This window comes from Lissotriton helveticus, chromosome 1_2 (assembly GCF_964261635.1).
Source record: "Lissotriton helveticus chromosome 1_2, aLisHel1.1, whole genome shotgun sequence".
In the NCBI taxonomy this organism is placed as follows: domain Eukaryota; kingdom Metazoa; phylum Chordata; class Amphibia; order Caudata; family Salamandridae; genus Lissotriton; species Lissotriton helveticus.
The window spans coordinates 449,661,020-449,680,970 of NC_136058.1; the positions used below are offsets into that span (position 1 = coordinate 449,661,020).

At 43.6% G+C, this 19,951-nt stretch overlaps 1 pseudogene; it reads right to left on the bottom strand.

The window, feature by feature from the left end:
- Nucleotides 1-10,144: 10,144 nt before the first annotated feature.
- Nucleotides 10,145-16,457, bottom strand: LOC144805588 (uncharacterized; annotated as a pseudogene).
- Between the last annotated feature and the right edge of the window lie 3,494 nt (nucleotides 16,458-19,951).

The following is a 19,951-nucleotide window of genomic DNA, read 5'->3' on the forward strand; positions in this document are numbered from 1 at the left end:
ACACATTTGAACAATCGCAAAGGTCTTCTCAAATTCTTCCTATGATTAAAGGGGTCATCAAACACGCTCCAGAGATATTTAAAGACCCTGTACGTACTAGGATCCTAGACCCTAGAATTGAGAAAAAATATAGGCCTGCACCTGCAGATCCAGCCTACATTAAAGGACAACTACCATTAGATTCACTAGTTGTATCAAATGCTAGAAAAAGGGCAAATTCACAAACGTCAGGTGAGACACCCCCACCTGACAAAGAATCTAAAGTAATAGATACTTCAGGCAAAAGAATAGCTGCACAAGCTTCTAACATATGGCGTATAGCTAACACACAAATCCTCCTTTCAAGATATGATAGGACTCATTATGATCAGTTAGAGAAACTACTGGAACATCTACCTGACCAATATAAGGCGCAGGCAAACGACCTTATACAAGAAGGCAAGCTAATTTCCAATGCCTCAATCATGTGTGTACTTGATGTGGCAGACACTGCATCCAGAGCTGTCAACACTAGTGTCATACTTAAAAGACATGCGTGGCTACGCATTTCAGGATTTAAACAGGAAGTGCAAACTACCATTTTAAATCAACCATTTAATCAAAAACAATTGTTCGGACCAGAGGTAGACACAGCACTTGAAAAGATGAAGAAGGATACAGATACTGCCAAATCTATGGGAGCTTTACAGTTCACACAAGCTAAAAGTTCCTTTCGTCACTCCTTCTACAGAGGAGGCTCCAAACAGTCTGGAGCAGACAATACAACATCCTTCAAATCAAACACACAAACATCCTCTGACAAAGGATATTTTAGAGGAAACAACAACAAAGGAAGAGGTCGGGGTAACAACAATAATCGTACCTCTTCCACCACAAAACAGTGACTTTCCTCTGCTCCCCCAACAGCATTCCACTCCTGTGGGGGGCAGATTAACACAGTTCCTACCTGTCTGGAATTCCATCACAACAGACAAGTGGGTAAGACAAATTATCCAGTCTGGCTACTGCCTGGAACTTACTGCAACCCCTCCACACATACCACCCAGACAGCGTCCAATGTCGGCAGAACACCTTACTCTGCTCAAACAAGAAGTCCTGTCACTTCTTCAAAAGGACGCAATAGAAATAGTTCCTTTACAACACCAAGGAACAGCGATTTACTCGCTGTATTTTCTAATACCCAAGAAAGATGGGACACTAAGACCAATTCTAGACATCAGGCCCCTCAATCATTACATAAAATCAGATCATTTTCACATGATCACTTTACAAAAAGTTCTCCCACTGCTGCAACAAAGCGATTTCCTTACAACACTAGATCTAAACGACGCCTACTTTCACATTCCTATGCATCCTTCTCACAGGAAGTATCTAAGGTTTGAACTTGAAGGCCAACATTATTAATTCAAAGTCCTTCCATTCGGAGTTACAACAGCACCAATAGTATTTACAAAGTGCCTAGCAGTAGTAGCAGCACATCTAAGGTGACAACAAATACATGTCTTCCCTTATCTAGGTGATTGGCAGGTCCTTTGTTCGCCTTCCTCACAGTGGTTCTCACTTCTCCCCAGGAGGGCAGAAGGCTACCTAGAGGATGGCAGCTTTTGTACAACGTGAACGGCTACTGGAAAACCTTTGGCAACAATTACATTAAATTCTGCTTGAAGAACAAGTCCGTATAATGCAATAATTTGTTTGATAACTTGAAGTAACGTATTTAGTAGTCCCATCCGGAAGGTAGCCCTGCTGGGTTGCTAGAGTTAGAGCTAGTTGCCCAATCAGGCTACTAACCTTTCCACAGCAAAAACAAGAATGTGGAGCTTTACTGTCAGGACATTTGAAATCAATAAAACAGAAGCCATTCTTTTTAGTATAATATATCCTACCTTCAGAAAAAGGAAGGTTTTAGGCTTTGCCATTGGATTGAATGGCAAACTCGGGTTAGCAAGTTAAAAATGCTCTGCCAGCCAGCAGTGGTGGACTGGGAATCATGCTTTACTTGGTGGTGGCACAATAACTTCTGCAGTCCACGGGGGCAGTTAAGTTACAGGGACTAGATACCCTTGGGACCACATACTAGGGGCATATGAGTAGGTTAATTTATGCCAATTGTGGGTAAACCTGCTAGACATACACACCTTCAGAGTCAAAAAACCAGCAGCATCAGTCCAAAGGTTTGGGGGGTGTCTTTTAAACTGGATTTACAATGAAGAAGTATTCACAATGGACAGCACCTGCACTTCTTTCATTCACAGGGAACAGCACCTGCACTTCTTTCATTCACAGGGGAGACACCGGCACTTCTTTCATTCACAAGGGAGTCACCGGCACTCTTTTATTCAGAACTCTGGCCGAACTGGAGGAGAAGCAGAAGACACCAAATTGCTCTCTGGAGAGCGTTAAGTTGGTCACCATTGAGGGGGTCCTAAAAGGCTTAGCCTTGGGAAAATCAGGGTCTCCCAATGATTCATGCCCCCCAAAAATCATGGCTCTCCTAGCCAAGAGAAGTGCCCCAGCAATTTGTGATATCTTCAATTGCTCTATATCTACAGGTATAATTCCATCCCCCTGGAAAGAAGCAGTGGTCCGCCCTATTCTTACAAAACCTACACCAAACCCCGCAACCCTTAGCAATTATCAGCCTATTTCCCTTTTACTTCTCTTGGGGAAACTCCTGGAAAATATCATAAATCATCAACTTAGTTCCTATTTGGAACAGAATGAAATCCTGGATCCTTCACAGTCCGGCTTTCGCTCAGGCATTAGTACAGGAACCGCCATTCTGGAGGTTACCGACTCATTAAGACAGACTATAGACTCAGGCGGTTCCGCGATACGGATGCTTTTAGATCTCTCCCCAGCTTTTGACACTATCTCTCATACTAAGCTAGCGGAGAGACTTTCTGATTGCGGTATCAAAAGAACAGCCTTAAAATGGCTACAACACTTTTTGTCGGAGAGAACACAAATGGTTACCTTAGGTCCCTATTCCTCGGCCAAAATGCCCTTAGAGAAGGGGGTACCACAGGGTTCCTGTCTGAGTCCTACCCTCATTAATATATACATGGCCCCTCTGGCTCATATTGTGGAACAGCTGGGCTTTGAAATCATCTCATATGCATATGATACTCATCTTATGTTCACTATCGGGAAATGTCAAGAGTTAGAAAAAACACGCTTCGCCAATGGCATGAAGCTGATCTCAGTCTGGATGACTGGGAATTACCTTCAATTGAATCCAGGGAAGACGGAGATCATGTTAATGGGAAAATCTCCGGGCATCTGGTCAGACGACTGGTGGCCAGACCAATTGGGCTCTGCTCCCTCCACCAAACTTTCCGTAAGGAATTTAGGAATAAAAATTGACCGATCCCTGTCCATGAAAGACCATATTGCGACCACGACCAGCACATGCTATTACGGTCTCTGACTCCTTTGGAAAATATTTCTGTTTATACCTACCTCATAATCCCAGGACTTTAGTTCACACAATGGTAACTAGTCGTTTAAACTATGGCAATGCCCTGCTGGCAGAAGTGGGTGAGACTATCCTGGCCAAATTACAGATTGCTCAGAACACAGCCGCAAGGATGATCTTAAATCGCCCGGCAGGCTCTTCGTCAACCCTGTTGCTTAGAGAACTGCACTGGCTCAATGTGAAAAAAAGATCTTTTTTCAAAATCTGCTGCCTAACCCACAACGCTCTTAACGATAAAGGCCCCTGCTACTTGCAACTTAAACTGATTAAATACTGCCCCTGTAGGTGGCTTAGATCCAGTACACAGGGACTGTTACAAGTTCCTTGAATCTGTCTCACCCGGACAGGAGGAAGAGCCTTTTCCTATCTGGCCCCCAGATATTGGAACCAGCTCCCACAGGCTCTACGAGCCATCTCGAGTTATGGCACTTTTAGGAAACATCTGAAAGCTTTCCTATTCTAAGTAATGCCCTGGTCTGGCTCCACTCTAGCAGCAGTCCAGTCTCTAGTCGGCGCCGAGAAGGCCCAGGGTGATTTGAGCGCTTAATAAATACTTAACCTAACCTTAACCTAACAAGGGACAGCACCTTCACTTCTTTCATTCACAAGGGACAGCACCTGTACTTCTTTCATTCACAGGGGACAGCACCTACACTTCTTTGGGACAGCACCTGCACTTCTGTCATTCACAGGGGACGACACCTGCAAATCTTTCATTCACAGGGGTCAGAACCTGCACTTCTTTCATTCACAATGGAGACACCTGCACTTCTTTCATTCACAAGGGAGACACCTGCACATCTTTCATTTACAAGGGACGGAACCTGCACTTCTTTCATTCACAAGGGACAGCACCTGCACTTCTTTCATTTACAGGGGCCAGCACCTGCACTTCTGTCATTCACAGGGGACAGCACCTGCACTTCTTTGTGACAGCACCTCCACTTCTTTCATAGCACCTGCACCCTTCATTCACAAGGACCAGCGCCTGCACTTCTTTCATTCACAAGAGACAGCACCTGCACTTTTTTCATTCACAGGGGACCGCACCAGCACTTCTTACATTCACAAGGGAAAGCACCTGCACTTCTTACATTCACAAGGTACAGCACCTGCACTTCTTTCATTCACAAGGGACATCACCTTCACTTCTTTCATTCACAAGGGACAGCACCTGCACTTCTTTCATTCACAGGGGATAGCACCTGCACTTCTTTCATTCACAAGGGACAGCAACTGCACTTCTTTCATTCACAAGGGACAGCAACTGCACTTCTTTCATTCACAAGGGACAGCAACTGCACATCTTTCATTCACAAGGTACAGCACCTGCACTTCTTTCATTCACAAGGGACATCACCTGCACTTCTTTCATTCACAAGGGACAGCACCTGCACTTCTTTCATTCACAGGGGATAGCACCTGCACTTCTTTCATTCACAAGGGACAGCAACTGCACTTCTTTCATTCACAAGGGACAGCAACTGCACTTCTTTCATTCACAAGGGACAGCAACTGCACATCTTTCATTCACAAGGGACCACACCTGCACTTCTTTTATTCACAAGGGACCGCACCTGCACTTCTTTCATTCACAAGGGACAGCAACTGCACTTCTTTCATTCCTAAGGTACAGCACCTGTACTTCTTTCATTCACAGGGGACAGCACCTTCACTTCTTTCATTCACAGGGGACAGCAACTGCACTTCTTTCATTCACAAGGGACAGCAACTGCACTTCTTTAATTTCTAAGGAACAGCACCTGTACCTCTTTCATTCACAGGGGACAGCACCTGCACTTCTTAAATTCACAAGGGACAGCACCTGCGCTTCTTTCATTCACAGGGGACAGCACCTGCGCTTCTTTCATTCACAAGGGACATCACCTGCACTTATTTCATTCACAGGGGACAGCACTTGCACTTCTTTAATTCACAAGGGACGGCACCTGCACTTCTTTCATTCACAGGGGACGGCACCTGCACTTCTTTCATTCATAAGGGATAGCACCTGCACACTTCTTTCATTCACAAGGGAGACACCTGCACTTCTTTCATTCACAAGGGACAGCACCTGCACTTCATTCATTCACAAGCAATAGCACCTACACACTTCTTTTATTCACAAGGGACAGCACCTGCACACTTCTTTCATTCACAAGGGACAGCACCTGCACTTCATTCATTCACAAGGGACAGCACCAGCACTTCATTCATTCACAAGGGACAGAACCTGCACTTCCTTCCTTCACAAGGGAGACACCTGCACCTCTTCCATTCACAAGGGAGAGCACCTGCAAGTCTCAGTACTGGTAGGATACCTGTAATGGGAGAGTATGGCACTTCTGAGCAGCAAGCAGGTACGCTGGAGAGTGAGTACCTGCAGTTCTGTAGTTCCCTTTAAAGCACTGCCAATAGAGGCAGTAACCTGATAGCATCAGAAACATGGCTCTGCACTTTGAAGAATGAATGCCTTGGACGGAGCTGGAGACCAGTAAAAAGAAAAGAGCAAATGTTGTGAAGGAAGTGACACAACTAGGGCCACCCGGGTCACTCTCGACCTCCTCTAAACTTCAAAGAAGGAAAAGTTAATGACACAGCACAGAATAGAAGCAAACTAGTTTATTCACAAAGTACCCTGCACTGGAAATCAATCTGACCATCCTCCTATGATGGCTGACGAGGGACTGACTCTTACAGTCATAAAGTTACATTATGTATGTTGCGGAGCCCACAAAGACCTGCCTATTATGGAAAAACACTGGTAGCCGTCATAATACAATGGGGGTACAGAACATACGTTTCGATTCTACAGCCTGGCACAAGTTATCTACTGCCCAAGGTCGTCTATCTTATCCTCCCCACTAGACAGGTGGAAGAAGGCCTCTATGTAACAGAAAAGGCATGCATTAATGAGCAAGATTCAACCTTTAAGAAACAAAACTTACCAAGGACCATTTCTGGTAAAGGTTTCAAGTAAAAGTTTTGATTAAAATACAAAATGGCGCCTTCGAAAGCTAAAATGGTGAAATAGATGTCAACCTACCTAACGTAACATCTGTACTTATTAATTGCATATGCATACAACAAGAATATATTATGAAATAGCTACTTAAATGTTAACATAATATCGGGTAAAATACGAGTAATATGGGGGTAATACAATTCAACTAACAGACCCTCCTTTTAGCATTTATTAGCTAACACAGACATCATTATTCTTGCTATCAGGTAAAGGTTGTTACAATTCTAAAAGTAGAGACAATAGATGAGTACAGGTGATAACATGTCAAGTACGAATATATGTATATATGCATAGCAAACGAGTGGAAGAAAATGACACTAAATATCAGTAGTACGAGTAACATGAGGAACAGTACCTGCAAGAGAAGTAGTTGAACCAAAAACACTCATCTATTTGCATAATAGAATCAAGCTCCTTATGAAGAATTATAGTTGAATTAATATCATGAACTGAAATCCTTTTGGGAGAGAAATATGTAGCACAGTATGAACAGCATAAGGGAAGACACTGAATCAAGACACAGCAACAAATTAAAAGAACAATGAAATATATCACCTTTTCTAGAATCCAACTGCAACCACCAAATAAAGACCAACTCAAATTACCGCTCTTCATTCCTCGAACATTTTACAAAATGTCTAAAATATGCTGAGTTATATTCCTTTCCTTTATTCGCGATACCGACCACACACTGCTCTCCTATTATTGCGCACCACCGCTCTTAGCTAGAATAAAATCAACCGCATATCTCGTTTGCTCAGAGTATATGCACATACTGAAAGCACAGTCCTGGGCACACGTAATAAGGTTATAACAATGGTTGAAATGTCTCGTATTGTACGAATATCTGTGGTCGAAACCAGTATAATATGCAAATGTATTTAATAATGCAACAAAAAAAAACAACCAGCCAACAGGTGTTTCGCCACATAAAGGAAGTAACCCTTGACTTCTTCAGGGCTGGGGAAGACACAAAACATATAGTAAAATAATAGAAAATCATAGAATTAGTTGTTGCAAAAACCAAGATAAACACAACAAATGGGAAATATATATCGAGACCCCCAATAGCACGTGGAAACCCTAGGAAGAAAAGTTGACAGACAAATGTAAATGTGACTTAGTATGGAGACGGGCCCCGTGGCGTAAAAATCGTGACTGCACAAGGGAGAGAGCAAAAGAACCATTGTGGAATGATAATGAGAAACAATACTAACAAGTGGTGAATATTGGTGTTGGGGTGACATCAAAAGGTGGAAACATGAAATGCAATGTAAATAAATATACTTGAGCAAAATTACATGTTAATTCTTAACACAAACACACTAAGTGCAAAATTCTATATGTAGTACAATGGAGAAAATGAGAGGAGACTCTAGAGTATTATACATAATCAATGGCAAGCTGAGTAGGGGAACAGATGTAATGGGAACCAAAATGTATAGGGAAGAGACAAGTCATGCACAATAGCTCTAAAAGGGAATTAGAGCACATGAGCCCAGAAGGGGGAGACTACTATAGACGCAACTGACAGAAGTCCAGCCTTGTAAAGTGATAGTCGCGAACATATGTGTCCCTACACCATACGTGTGAGAGTACTAACGTTGAAGGGAGGAGTTAGTCAATACTGGTCTGGCAGTGCAGACACTCATACACTCTCATTCATAGCTAAAAGAAGAAGAGTTTCAACCCTATGACTGGTCCCACAAATGCCTCAAGAGCAAACAGTTCACTGGAAGGTCTTAAACATCAGTTGTTTGTGATGTCACTGCCTCTCAGGGGCCGTTCCTCATGGGTGATGTGTTGGTCTACGCACGTTTCAGTGGCAACACCACCTTCTTCAGGACCAATACTTGTTATAAAATGAATCTCAAACAACAAACCAAAATGGGTTAATCTGTAGCTACCAAGCCAGTGGGGAAATAGTTTCAAGTACGACAATTCGAACAGCCTTCGTGCAGCCTTTAGCAATGCCTCCAAATATTGGAACAGTGTACTGTCTGTGCAGGGAAGCGAATTATTATCCTATAACAGGCAATTTTGTGTCATTTCTTTTGCACAAATAGGAGTAGACTCAAATGGCTGTATATGTTGCGCATCCTCTCGCCAAGGTTCTATCCGTAAAAAACTTTACCAGCTCCACTGTGTTTATTACCACGGACAGACGTCGGCAAAACTCCTACTTATGGGCTCTGTTCTGGTCCGGCATGCCGGTTTGAGCATGCCAGACCGGAACAGAGCCCATTAGTCCCTTTTATTTTTTCTGTGAGTGATGCAAGAGAGGAATAGAGATCTAGACAAAATTAGCCTTTCTATTGCTTAATACACCGTAAATGTGAAACACTCTGGGGCTTAGGGGCTGGATAAAGAACAACATCAGGAAACAAACGCAAATTTAAAGCACATTTTATTTATTCACTAAAAACTGTTTAAAAATTTAATTTCCAAGTTCCACATATCTGTTTAAAAATATTTTCACTTTCAGCCATTTCCGAGTTTAGTTACAAACTGATAGTGGGAAAACACATGATGTATAAAAACTGATACCAAAACCTTTTTACATTATTTTATGTTTCTTGTTTTTAAATCAGGCCGTCGACTTTTCATGTGAAAATTATTATAAGGGCCTGACATCACTTCTTGTGATGCACTACATGTGACGTCATTGTGATCTGCATATGATAATGGGCTCCTTCACTATTTTCCTTACTTGTGCCCTGTTTATTGGCATGACATGGGTCTATAGCTATTAAAAATAAATATACAAATTCACAGGTATTCAGCCCGTTTTTTCTGGTGATGTCACACATTGACATGTATTCGGCTGCTTCTTCTATTTTTAGGTGAATAAAGATCACTTGCTGTTCCCCCTTCCATTTCTCTCTTTGTATCCCCCTTACTTTGTTTCTCTCGCTCTCTTTATCTCTCCCCCTCTCTATCTCCCACACACTCCTGTTAGCGTTAGCTTCATGAATGTCACTGCCACTTCTGGCATTCATACAACAAATCCTTCAGAACATTTGAGACCAAGGGACAATCAGTGTGGAAGATGAGTTGCTGGGAGTGCATCTGATTGTCCTGGCACATATATGCTTTTGATGTGAGATTTCACTATTTCACCAAATTATTCAGAGTCTGCTGCTTACAGTGGCTCAATTCTGGTAAAAAGTAGAGTATGGCAAGTCACCAAATCAATAGAGAGAGCCAAGCTTGAGAGGAGCCACGCGTCACACTATGTTATAAGGCCTGAGGCACAAGCTGATCCATCAACCGATAACAGTATGTAAAAGGTGCAGCAAACATTACTTAAAACCAAGGTATATGCTCTTTTATATCTAAAAATAGGTTATTTCTTGAACACCGTTGCTTCGCTTTAGTCAATTACATATACTGCAGTGGCATTTGTTAATAGTAATACATACATTTTACCAATGAAGCTTCCATCTCCAGAGCCCTGACAACATGTTCACTCTGGATGCGTTGGGTTTACAGGTTTTAATCCAACAAGTTAGCTGAAAGTACCGTTGTTAGTCCCAGTATTGTTCAGTATTGCTTTTACAGGTAGTGTGATCAGATGCAATTGAATGTTTTTCTTTATATCTCTTCTTCACCAAATAAAAATCAAGAATGTTTCTTTTCTTTTAGTCCACAATGTGCTCGTCTCCCATTGTGTATCCTGATACATCATGTTGCTTTGCTATGTGTACAGAAGTGAACAATCACTGAACACAAACACTTTTATAATTCTGCAAATACTGTTATCTGCTTTTCTTCTTTACTGCTAGTCCAGTCTTCTATAATCTGGTATTTCAATGTCCCACATAATTTGAATGTAATCTTTTTCCGTAATTCATTTCTCTCATGATAATTGCACTGTTCAGCTCTTGTCTATCTCCTCTGATGGGTCAATATTATTTTTGATGTTCTTAAAATCTTTTCGAAGTCTCTGCATCTCTAGGATTATTTTCATTGAGTTAAATGGATTATTTTCATTGAGTTAAATGAAGCAGTGTATTCACAGAGGGTTGTGTGGGATCGAACATTGATAAAAGCCCTTCACACTTTCAGTGCCCTTCTATGTTTTCCCCCGTTTGTGTTCGCAGTTGACTTTGTAGCTCTGATAATCGACTAAAACTCTTCCCACATTCATAGAATTTGAATTATTTTTCCCCTCTGTGAGTTCGTTGATGATACCTTAATGCTGAAGAGAAGTGAACACTACTCTCACATTCACTACAATTATAGGGTTTTCCCCTGTGTGCATTCGCTGATATGTTTGGAGGTTTGATAAGTGACAAAAGCACTTTGCACATTCACTGCACTTGAATGGCTATTTCCCTGTGTGTGTTCGCTGATGAATCCTTAATGTTGAGTAACGACTAAAAATGCTTTCACATTCATTGCAATGATATGGTTTTTCCCCTGTGTGAGTTCGATGATGTGTTTCTAGATTTTCTAATCTACTAAAGTTTTTCCCAGAAATCTACCCCTGAGGCGGAAAGCCGGGGGCCAAACAGTTTACTTTGAGTGCGCCATAATCTTTGGTCCGATTACAAATATATTGCATATGTGGGTTTTAAAAATTGTGAATATTTTAATGGTGTGTTTTTAACATACTGCATGCACGTTGGGTGAGATCTAAGTCGCGCCAACGACCTGAGGCATTTGACAAGATTCTAGGTGCAGCCGATCTAGGGGCTGTCACCGGAATCACAAACCCCTCTGACGCCATCTTGAGGGGAGGAAACGGACGCGCTCCAGTCGTTGGACGCTCTGCGCCCTCCCGACATACTTAAGGAACTGGAAACAGCTCCCCGGTGATTTTCCCAGAAATCTACCCCTGAGGCGGAAAGCCGGGGGCCAAACAGTTTACTTTGAGTGCGCCATAATCTTTGGTCCGATTACAAATATATTGCATATGTGGGTTTTAAAAATTGTGAATATTTTAATGGTGTGTTTTTAACATACTGCATGCACGTTGGGTGAGATCTAAGTCGCGCCAACGACCTGAGGCATTTGACAAGATTCTAGGTGCAGCCGATCTAGGGGCTGTCACCGGAATCACAAACCCCTCTGACGCCATCTTGAGGGGAGGAAACGGACGCGCTCCAGTCGTTGGACGCTCTGCACCCTCCTCACATCTTCCCACCAATATGCATAAAAGCAGTCAGCCATCTCGGCCGCGCAGCGGACGGGCGCAGCGGGCGCGCCGGCGGCGCGCCGAAGGCGCGCCAAAGGCAAGCCCGTCTGCGCCCGTCCGCGACCTTACGCGGCCCGGGGCCAGTACCCCTGGTCAGAACATTATTGACCAGAGTGGGAGAATAACCTACATGAGGCAAGCACTTTTACATCTGCGCATGGCACCGCCACCGGAATGCTTGCACATGTTGCATGCGGAGGTATGGCCCTCTAGGTGTGAGAGTTGTGGCTACACAATCCACAGAGACATTAAGTCGGGTAGAGATGGTAATAAAATTTCTGCCGTTCTATTGAACTGTCGATCGTTGAAGTGTCACAGCTTACACATCTATGATATGTTAATGGATGATGCCCCTGACCTTGTTTTCCTGACGGAAACCTGGTTGGACGAGCAATCCCTCCCTGACATTATTGAGGCCCTCCCCGCTGGATATAACATTCTCCAAATTAATAGGGGGATTCAGAGGGGGGGGGGGGTTAGCCATCATCCATAAAACTGAACTGATATGTTCACTTGAACCGTCGGCCATTAACAATTGCGAAGTCGGGCTCTTCTCTATTTTGGTTGGCCCAAATTGCACTATTAAGGGCTTTCTTATCTATCGCCCTCCCGGTATGGCTACCACGTTTATTGAGAGTCTCCTCGAGGCTATAACGTTTTCTGCCTTACGTCATAATAAGTTTATGATTGTTGGAGACCTCAATATACACTTGAATGATGTTAATTGCCGCGAGGCTGTGTCCCTGATTAATTCTCTCAGAGCTTTGATGTTTGGTCTGGTTGATAATAGAGCCACACATCAAGCTGGGTACCTGTTGGACCCTATTTTTGCTAATTGGGAAGATATTACTGTATCGGCCCCGATTAAGATCTTGTGGTCAGATCACTATGTGATCCCCTTCACATTTAGAAGGCAGCCCAATAGGGTGCCGTTGCAGAAACTCACTACAGTTAAACGTAGGGACTGGAGGAAATTTAGCCATGAGGCTTTCAATCTAACCCTAGAACAGGATCCCCCTAAGCTCAGTGATAATCTGGTTGAGGCATGCAGGAGGTATGATGATTGGGTCGAGAGTGCTCTCGATAAAGTGGCCCCCTGGACTCAAAAAGCTATGGCACGGAGAACTAAATCCGCCCCATGGTTCACTGCCGAGCTGCGTGCCGCTAAAGCTAAATGCAAGACTTTGGAACGGAGGTGGAGAGTGGAATTTGCCCCCGCGTTACGTGAAGTCTACAAAAAGGAACTAAAGTCCTATCACGGTCAGATTAGGAAATCTAAAAGAGACTACTATCATCGGAGGATTGACGGTTCAGAGAATACCTCCAGAGAGCTTTTCATGATCTTGAAGGAACTGTCTGCCCCTCTAGTGAATTCAGGAGATGCCCCCTCATCGATAGAGTCATGTAACGATATAGCGGACTTCTTTGTGGGGAAGGTAGAAAAGATCTACTCGTCGTTTCAGTCCATCTCACAACATACAATCCCGTCAGGTCCCTGTCTTGTAATCCAGGCAAAAAAATATCTTGAGGAATTTGAGGTCCCGAGAGCGGAGGAGCTAACCAGTATCTTACTGGATATTCACTCTGGCTCCCCCCTGGATGTGGTCCCTGCGAGGATCCTTCGCAAACATCTCACTCAGGTAACGGAGCACATTGGGAATATGGCCTCACTATCCTTCCGTGAATGCCTGGTTCCTGACAGTTGGAAACTGGCACAAGTTGTCCCTATAAAAAAGAAAGCCCATATTAGCATGACACAACTGGATAATTTAAGACCTATCTCTCTCCTTCCCTTTTGCGCAAAGGTAGTAGAGAAACTAGTTAACCAACAGTTGGTGGGCTTTGTTGAGGAAAATAAACTCCTCCACGTGTCTCAATCGGGATTTAGGGCCAAACATGCAACGGAGACCGCCCTTCTTTTTTCTACAGAACTGTTGCGGAGCAGGGTGGATGAGGGTCACACGGCCGCCTTGGTCCTATTGGACCTAAGTGCGGCGTTTGACACCGTGTCACACCCAGTATTACTAGGCCGCCTAAGCGAGAAGGGAATAACTGGTCCTGCTCATAAGTGGCTGGTCTCCTTCCTCATGAACAGGAGATTTCAAGTGGTCTGTCCTCCCTGTAAGTCCAGTGTAAGATGCCTTAAACAAGGGGTTCCTCAGGGCTCGATTTTGAGCCCTACACTGTTCAATCTGTATATGGAACCCCTTGCCAAACTGGTAGAGTCATATGGGATTGATATTGTCTCATATGCAGATGATACACAACTGGTGATCAATCTGTCCCGTGATCCAGTTGTGGAGGCTGAGAAATTTTCGAACTGTTTGGTGGCACTTGATGGGTGGATGAAGCAGAACTACCTCCGCCTGAATGGTAATAAGACAGAGGTTCTTATTGTTGGTTCCTGCCCATCTATCTGGACTTCCGCCTGGTGGCCGGCTGAATTGGGCGCTGTCCCCGCCCCGGTAGACTCAGTTAAAAACTTGGGGATTCACCTGGACTCTAACCTTGACTACACTAAACATGTTAACAATATTGTTGGCAAATGTTATGGCATTTTGAAAGTCTTGAGGAAGATCCTCGACTTATTGCCTCCCAACTCCAGGAAAACAATGGTCCACGCATTAGTTACCTCCCATTTAGATTATGGGAATTCCCTCCTTTGTGGACTCAGTCAAAAAGGCCTTATACAGCTACAACGCGTTCAGAACGCTGCTGCCAGGCTGGTTCTGAATCTCCCTAGGAGGGCGTCTGGGAAGAATGCCCTGCGCAGCTTACATTGGCTCCCTGTTAGGGAGGCATTAAATTTAAAACTATGTGTATCACTCATCGCATAGCTCATAAAAAAGCACCTTTGTATCTTCAGGATTTGCTCCCCATCTATCGTCCCTCACGCCATCTCAGGTCAATGGGTTGTATGCTACTAGTGGTCCCTCGGATCCACAGAGCCAGGATGGGGGGTCGGTCGTTTAGATATTTGGCCAGTAAGGACTGGAATGACCTGCCCATTGAATGGAGGATGGAACCATCTGAAGCAAGGTTCAGACAGAAGCTGAAAACCTTTCTTTTCCCCAAAGTGTATTAGTTAGTTTTCTTTCGGCAGGACCTTGGGCTGTCCCTCTGCTAGTCGGCTGTGGGAGGATTACTGGGAGTCTCAGCGCGGGGACGCACTGTTCTTTGTGCAACCATGCGCTTAATAAATGTTATTAATAATAATAATAATAATAATCTTCCCACATTCACAGCATTTAAATGGCTTTTCTCCTGTGTGTTCGCTGATGATTTTGTAGGTGTGAAGACTTACTGAAGCACTTTGCACATTTACTGCACTTGAATGGTTTTTCTCCTGTGTGTGTTCGCTGATGATTCCTTAATATTGAAGAGAAGCGAAAACTACTGTCACATTCGCTGCAATGATAGGGTTTTTCCCCTGTGTGTGTTCGCTGATGTGCTTGGAGGTTTGATAACCGACTAAAGCTCTTCCCACATTCACTGCACTTGAATGCTTTTTCACCTGTGTGAGTTCGCTGATGATTCCTTAATGCTGAAGAGTCACGAAAACTACTGTCACATTCACTACAATGATAGGGTTTTTCCCCAGTGTGTGTTCGCTGATGACTATTTAGGTATAATAACTGACTAAAGCACTTTGCACATTCACTGCACTTGAATGGTTTTTCCCCCGTGTGTGTTCGTTGATGACTTTGAAGGTGTGATAATCGACTAAAGCTCTTCACACATTCACTGCACTTGAATGGTTTTTCCCCTGTGTGTGTTCGTAGATGTCTTTGTAGGTCTGATAAGTGACTAAAGCTTTTCACACATTCACTGCACTTCAATGGCTTTTCCCTTGCGTGGGTTTGCTGATGTCTTTGAAGGCTTGATAACTCACTAAAGCACTTTGCACATTCACTGCACTTGAATGATTTTTCCCCCATGTGTGTTCGTTGATGACTTTGAAGGTGTGATAATCGACTAAAGCTTTTCACACATTCACTGCATTGAAATGGCTTTTCCCCTGTGTGTGTTCGCTGATGTCTTCGGAGGGTTGATAATTCACTAAAGCACTTTGCACATTCAGTGCACTTGAATGGTTTTTCCCCCGTGTGTGTTCGCTGATGTCTTCGAAGGCTTGATAACTCACTAAAGCACTTTGCACATTCACTGCACTTGAATGATTTTTCCCCTGTGTGTGTTCGCTGATGACTTTTTAGTTCTGATAACTGACGAAAGCACTTTGCACATTCACTGCACTTCAATGGTTTTTCCCCTAGGTGTGTCTGATTATGTCTTTGAAGGTGAGATAACCGACTAAAGCTCTTTGCACATTCACTGCACTTGAATGGTTTTTCCCCTGTGTGTATTCGCTGATGTGTTTGGAGATTTAATGAGTGACTAAAGCTCTTTACACACTCACTGCACTTGAATGGCTTTTCCCCTGTGTGTGTTCGATGGTGTCTTTGTAGTTCTGATAACCTACTAAAGCTCTTGACACATTCACTGCACTTGAATGGCTTTTCTCCTGTGTGTGTTCGCTGGTGTCTTTGTAGTTCTGCTAACCTACTAAAGGTCTTGACACATTCACTGCACTTGAATGGTTTTTGTCCTGTGTATGTTTGCTGATGAAGCTTAAGTGGTGATGACAAACGAAAGCTCTCGCTGCAGGTGTATGATTCTTCTTTCATGGTTAGTGTCTGTGGGTCAGTTATATGTTTGTCTACATCCTATGACTGTATTTCCTGATGGGCCAACATGGCTGATTAAGCACACACACTTTATATGCGTGCAGTATTTTGCACATTTGATTTCTGTTTTAACAATAAATGCAATAACCAAATATTTGCCACACTCCTAATACGTAGAAGGTGTCTTTGTAGGTAATTGTGCCTTTAGATTGGATTATGGCTAAGGGTAAAGATGTATCTTCCTTCTGACCGGTGCAAATTAGGACAGTCTATTGTATTGTAGATAGAAGAACTCGTCTTTCCTTTACCTGTCAGTTGTCTGGCTCCGCTCTGTTGTGCTCTTCTCTGGTTACTGTTGTTTGCCCAGAAAGAGTTTACAATTCACCTAGAGCACGGAATGATGGCTTGTCATCATATTAGAAAACAGAGCACTGCGGTAATCTCACCATACAGATCCCATGATCAAAGTTGGTATTGGACACTTGTTTATACAGGAGGTGGTTTGTTATTGTTGTTGCCTTAATTTGCCTAAGGTCATTTCTTTATCTTGTGGCGTGGAGGTGTACAGTTCGGCCTCTTATAATCACTGAACTGCCCTTGATGCTTCATCCAGGATCTGTCAGTTTGTGTGCAGGTTCCTCTGTCGCTGACTGTGCTGAATACTGTAGCTCATTATTCCTGCTATTATTGAAGATTTACAGCATTCGCTTCATTATTGATGGTCATTTCATACAGTCGAGGCTTGTTTTCTGTTGGATGTAAAGATATTGAAAATTACTAAATTGAAACATATTGGAATTATAATTCACAATGTTAACTGGTTGTAAAAGACATTTCGGGGGAGATTTACCAAATCTCCACACAAAGCAGCGCAGCCCCCCCGCGAGGCTGCGATGCTCGACAGGATGGGAGCAGGAAAGCACCATATTTTCAAAGATATGGCTCTCTCCTTCCCTTTCCCGTGCGCCAGCACTGATTACAGCGGCCCTACGCCATGCACACCCTTAGCACAAGAGCGCTATGGTGTGTGTGTGTGTGAGCCCAGCATAGGTTTTTGTACAGGACGGACACCCTTCCTGTACAAAATACTAGACACGAGGGAATACTTTTCGCACTTTGTATGGGTGTTGCAGAGTGCAGCATGCATGCAAAGTCGGAAAAGGAAGGATAAATCAAAGCATTTCTCCTTCCTTTGCGCCTAGTTTGAAAGGGTGCAGTTTTTTCACGCTAAACCCAATCTACTGTATTTGGTAAATTGGTTTTAGCATGAGAAACCTTGGGTGGTTGCACGGGAACGCCCATGCACCCACCTTGACAGGCTCCCAAGGTGTGAAGTAATGCGAAGCAGTGATATGTACTGCTTCACATTACTTTTACATTATTTCCAGCGCTAAACAAGAGTAGGGCTGGAAAGTAAATTAGGAAAAAAAGATTTTGCGCTGTTTTGTGCCACTTTTGTGACGAAAATACGGCGCAAAATATTAGTAAATCTCCCCCTTCTTCTTTACCGCCTTAAAAACTTAGCAAGGAATTGTTCATCATACACAGATATTTAACTAAAAGTTCTGTTGATCAGGTAACATCTTATTAATGTCTGAAAAGGAGGTGATTTACCAGCGTTTACAGGCTAACTTGGCAAAGTAAGGGCGCCCCCGGAGCACCCAAGTGCTCGAGGTATAGCTTAAGATAGACGCATATGGTCAGGATTTCATTTAAACAACAATAGAGTTTAGAAAAAAGAGATGGATCAGGCTGGGCTGCAAAATTTCAGGTAACTTTTTCACGAGGTATACAACAAAAGTAACTCCAGTCACACACTTCTTCTCATTCTTTTCCTATTCACTTAAGATCATCTCAATTACCAACTCCTGTCTTTACCCGCTGTTCATAAGCCACCTTTGACACTTTCAACAGCTCCCTTGGTTCAAGCATTTCTGGTTTCTTCTAACTTGGAAGATTGGAACATTATTGTCAGTTGAGGGGGGTTTCCTATCGCCATAACATCTGTCCATCTCCCTGAAATTAGTGCAACTTACAGCGCTCGGTTCTGGTCCTGAAAGACAACTTTAAAAAGCAAGTCTTTAGTTCTTCCTAAAGTAGATAAAGTTCTGTAAGTTGCAGCTCCTTCCGGGGCTTTTGTGTCAAACAGAACAAGGGTTTCACTGTAAGGGCCATCCTTTACATTATAAGCGCAGATAAGGCAAACTAACGTTGATTCATATAATTTAATATTCAACGATATCAGTAATTTAGTACTTATAGAGAATCCATCACAACCAATAATTTACCTGACATATCCCCGCAGCAGATGTGTGCATATTACTCTTGTTCCCCCCTTTTCCACCATTACATGGCATTTGGCATGACGTTGTCCGTTTGGGGCCCAGGATGCCACTTTGTGACCGGATGGGCATTTGGTAGAGCGGGAGGAGGTGCAAATTATCCACAGGTGATGCGACATTTCTACCTTTCCATATTTCTCATCTTCAAGTTTATCTAATTTCCTGTCCTTCGGTCCCCTTTCTGCCCTCTGGCTGCACACTCACTCCGTGGGGTTCATCAGAAGTCAGATAACTGCCTGATAGTCACAAGGCCATGGATCTCACTTCTTCTACAACACTTATTGCAGACATATGGCCTAGTTTAGAGTTTGTTCAACAGATTATTGCCACAAAACTAGGGGTGGGTGAAGAATTAATCTCTGTCGGCATAGCTCGCACATTTTTGCCCAGTGTGCGGAGTTCCAAAGAACTTCACAAAGTAATGCAGAACGGAGTATTTTTTCTCAAGCGGTTCGCCAACGGTAAGGTGGTGAGTACTTGTGAGAAAATATAACACGCTAGACCTCCTCCTGGAGGGATTTCTCATTGCAGGAGGTCACGGCAGGTCGCGACCACTCATGTGTAGAAATCTGCCATTCTCGTTGATGAAGCAGCCACTCGATTAGAATGTCAATTCGAGCGGCAGAAAGCAGGAGCGCCTTCTGGCGCAACGCGTAGTCCTGTTCGTGCTGATTTTACAGTGCGGAACAAACTCCTGGCATTAAAGATCAGTGAGAGCAGCGCAACTTAACAAACTCTGCCACTTGTGGAAGTCCGTGGAGTACGGCAGAGTTTTCCTGGCACTTTATGGAGTTCCGCGGAGTAAAACTCTACGAACTACACCAAGGCATAATCAAAACGTGACAGATGTCCTGTCTGTCTTATTATAATTGCCACAGGATGTAATGCATTTGTAATGGGGTGGGCAGGATACCTGTCACATTTGGGATGGAATAAACCATTTGCTGAAATCTAAATCAGGCCTTTGGTGTACATTGTATCCAGTGTGGCTACCTGGGCTTGAAGGATCTTGTGGTTTGTGGGTCTCTCACTGCTTTGAGGTCACCACCAGGCAGGACTTCTGTCAGATGTGCCTTTTGCGGCTCTTCCTTTCAGGCAGGACTTCTGTCAGCTGTGCCTTGTGCAGATCTTCCTTCCAGCCAGAACTTCCGTCAGCTGCGCCTTGTGCAGATTGTTCTTCCAGGCAGGATTTCTGTCAGCTGCGCCTTGTGCAGATCTTCC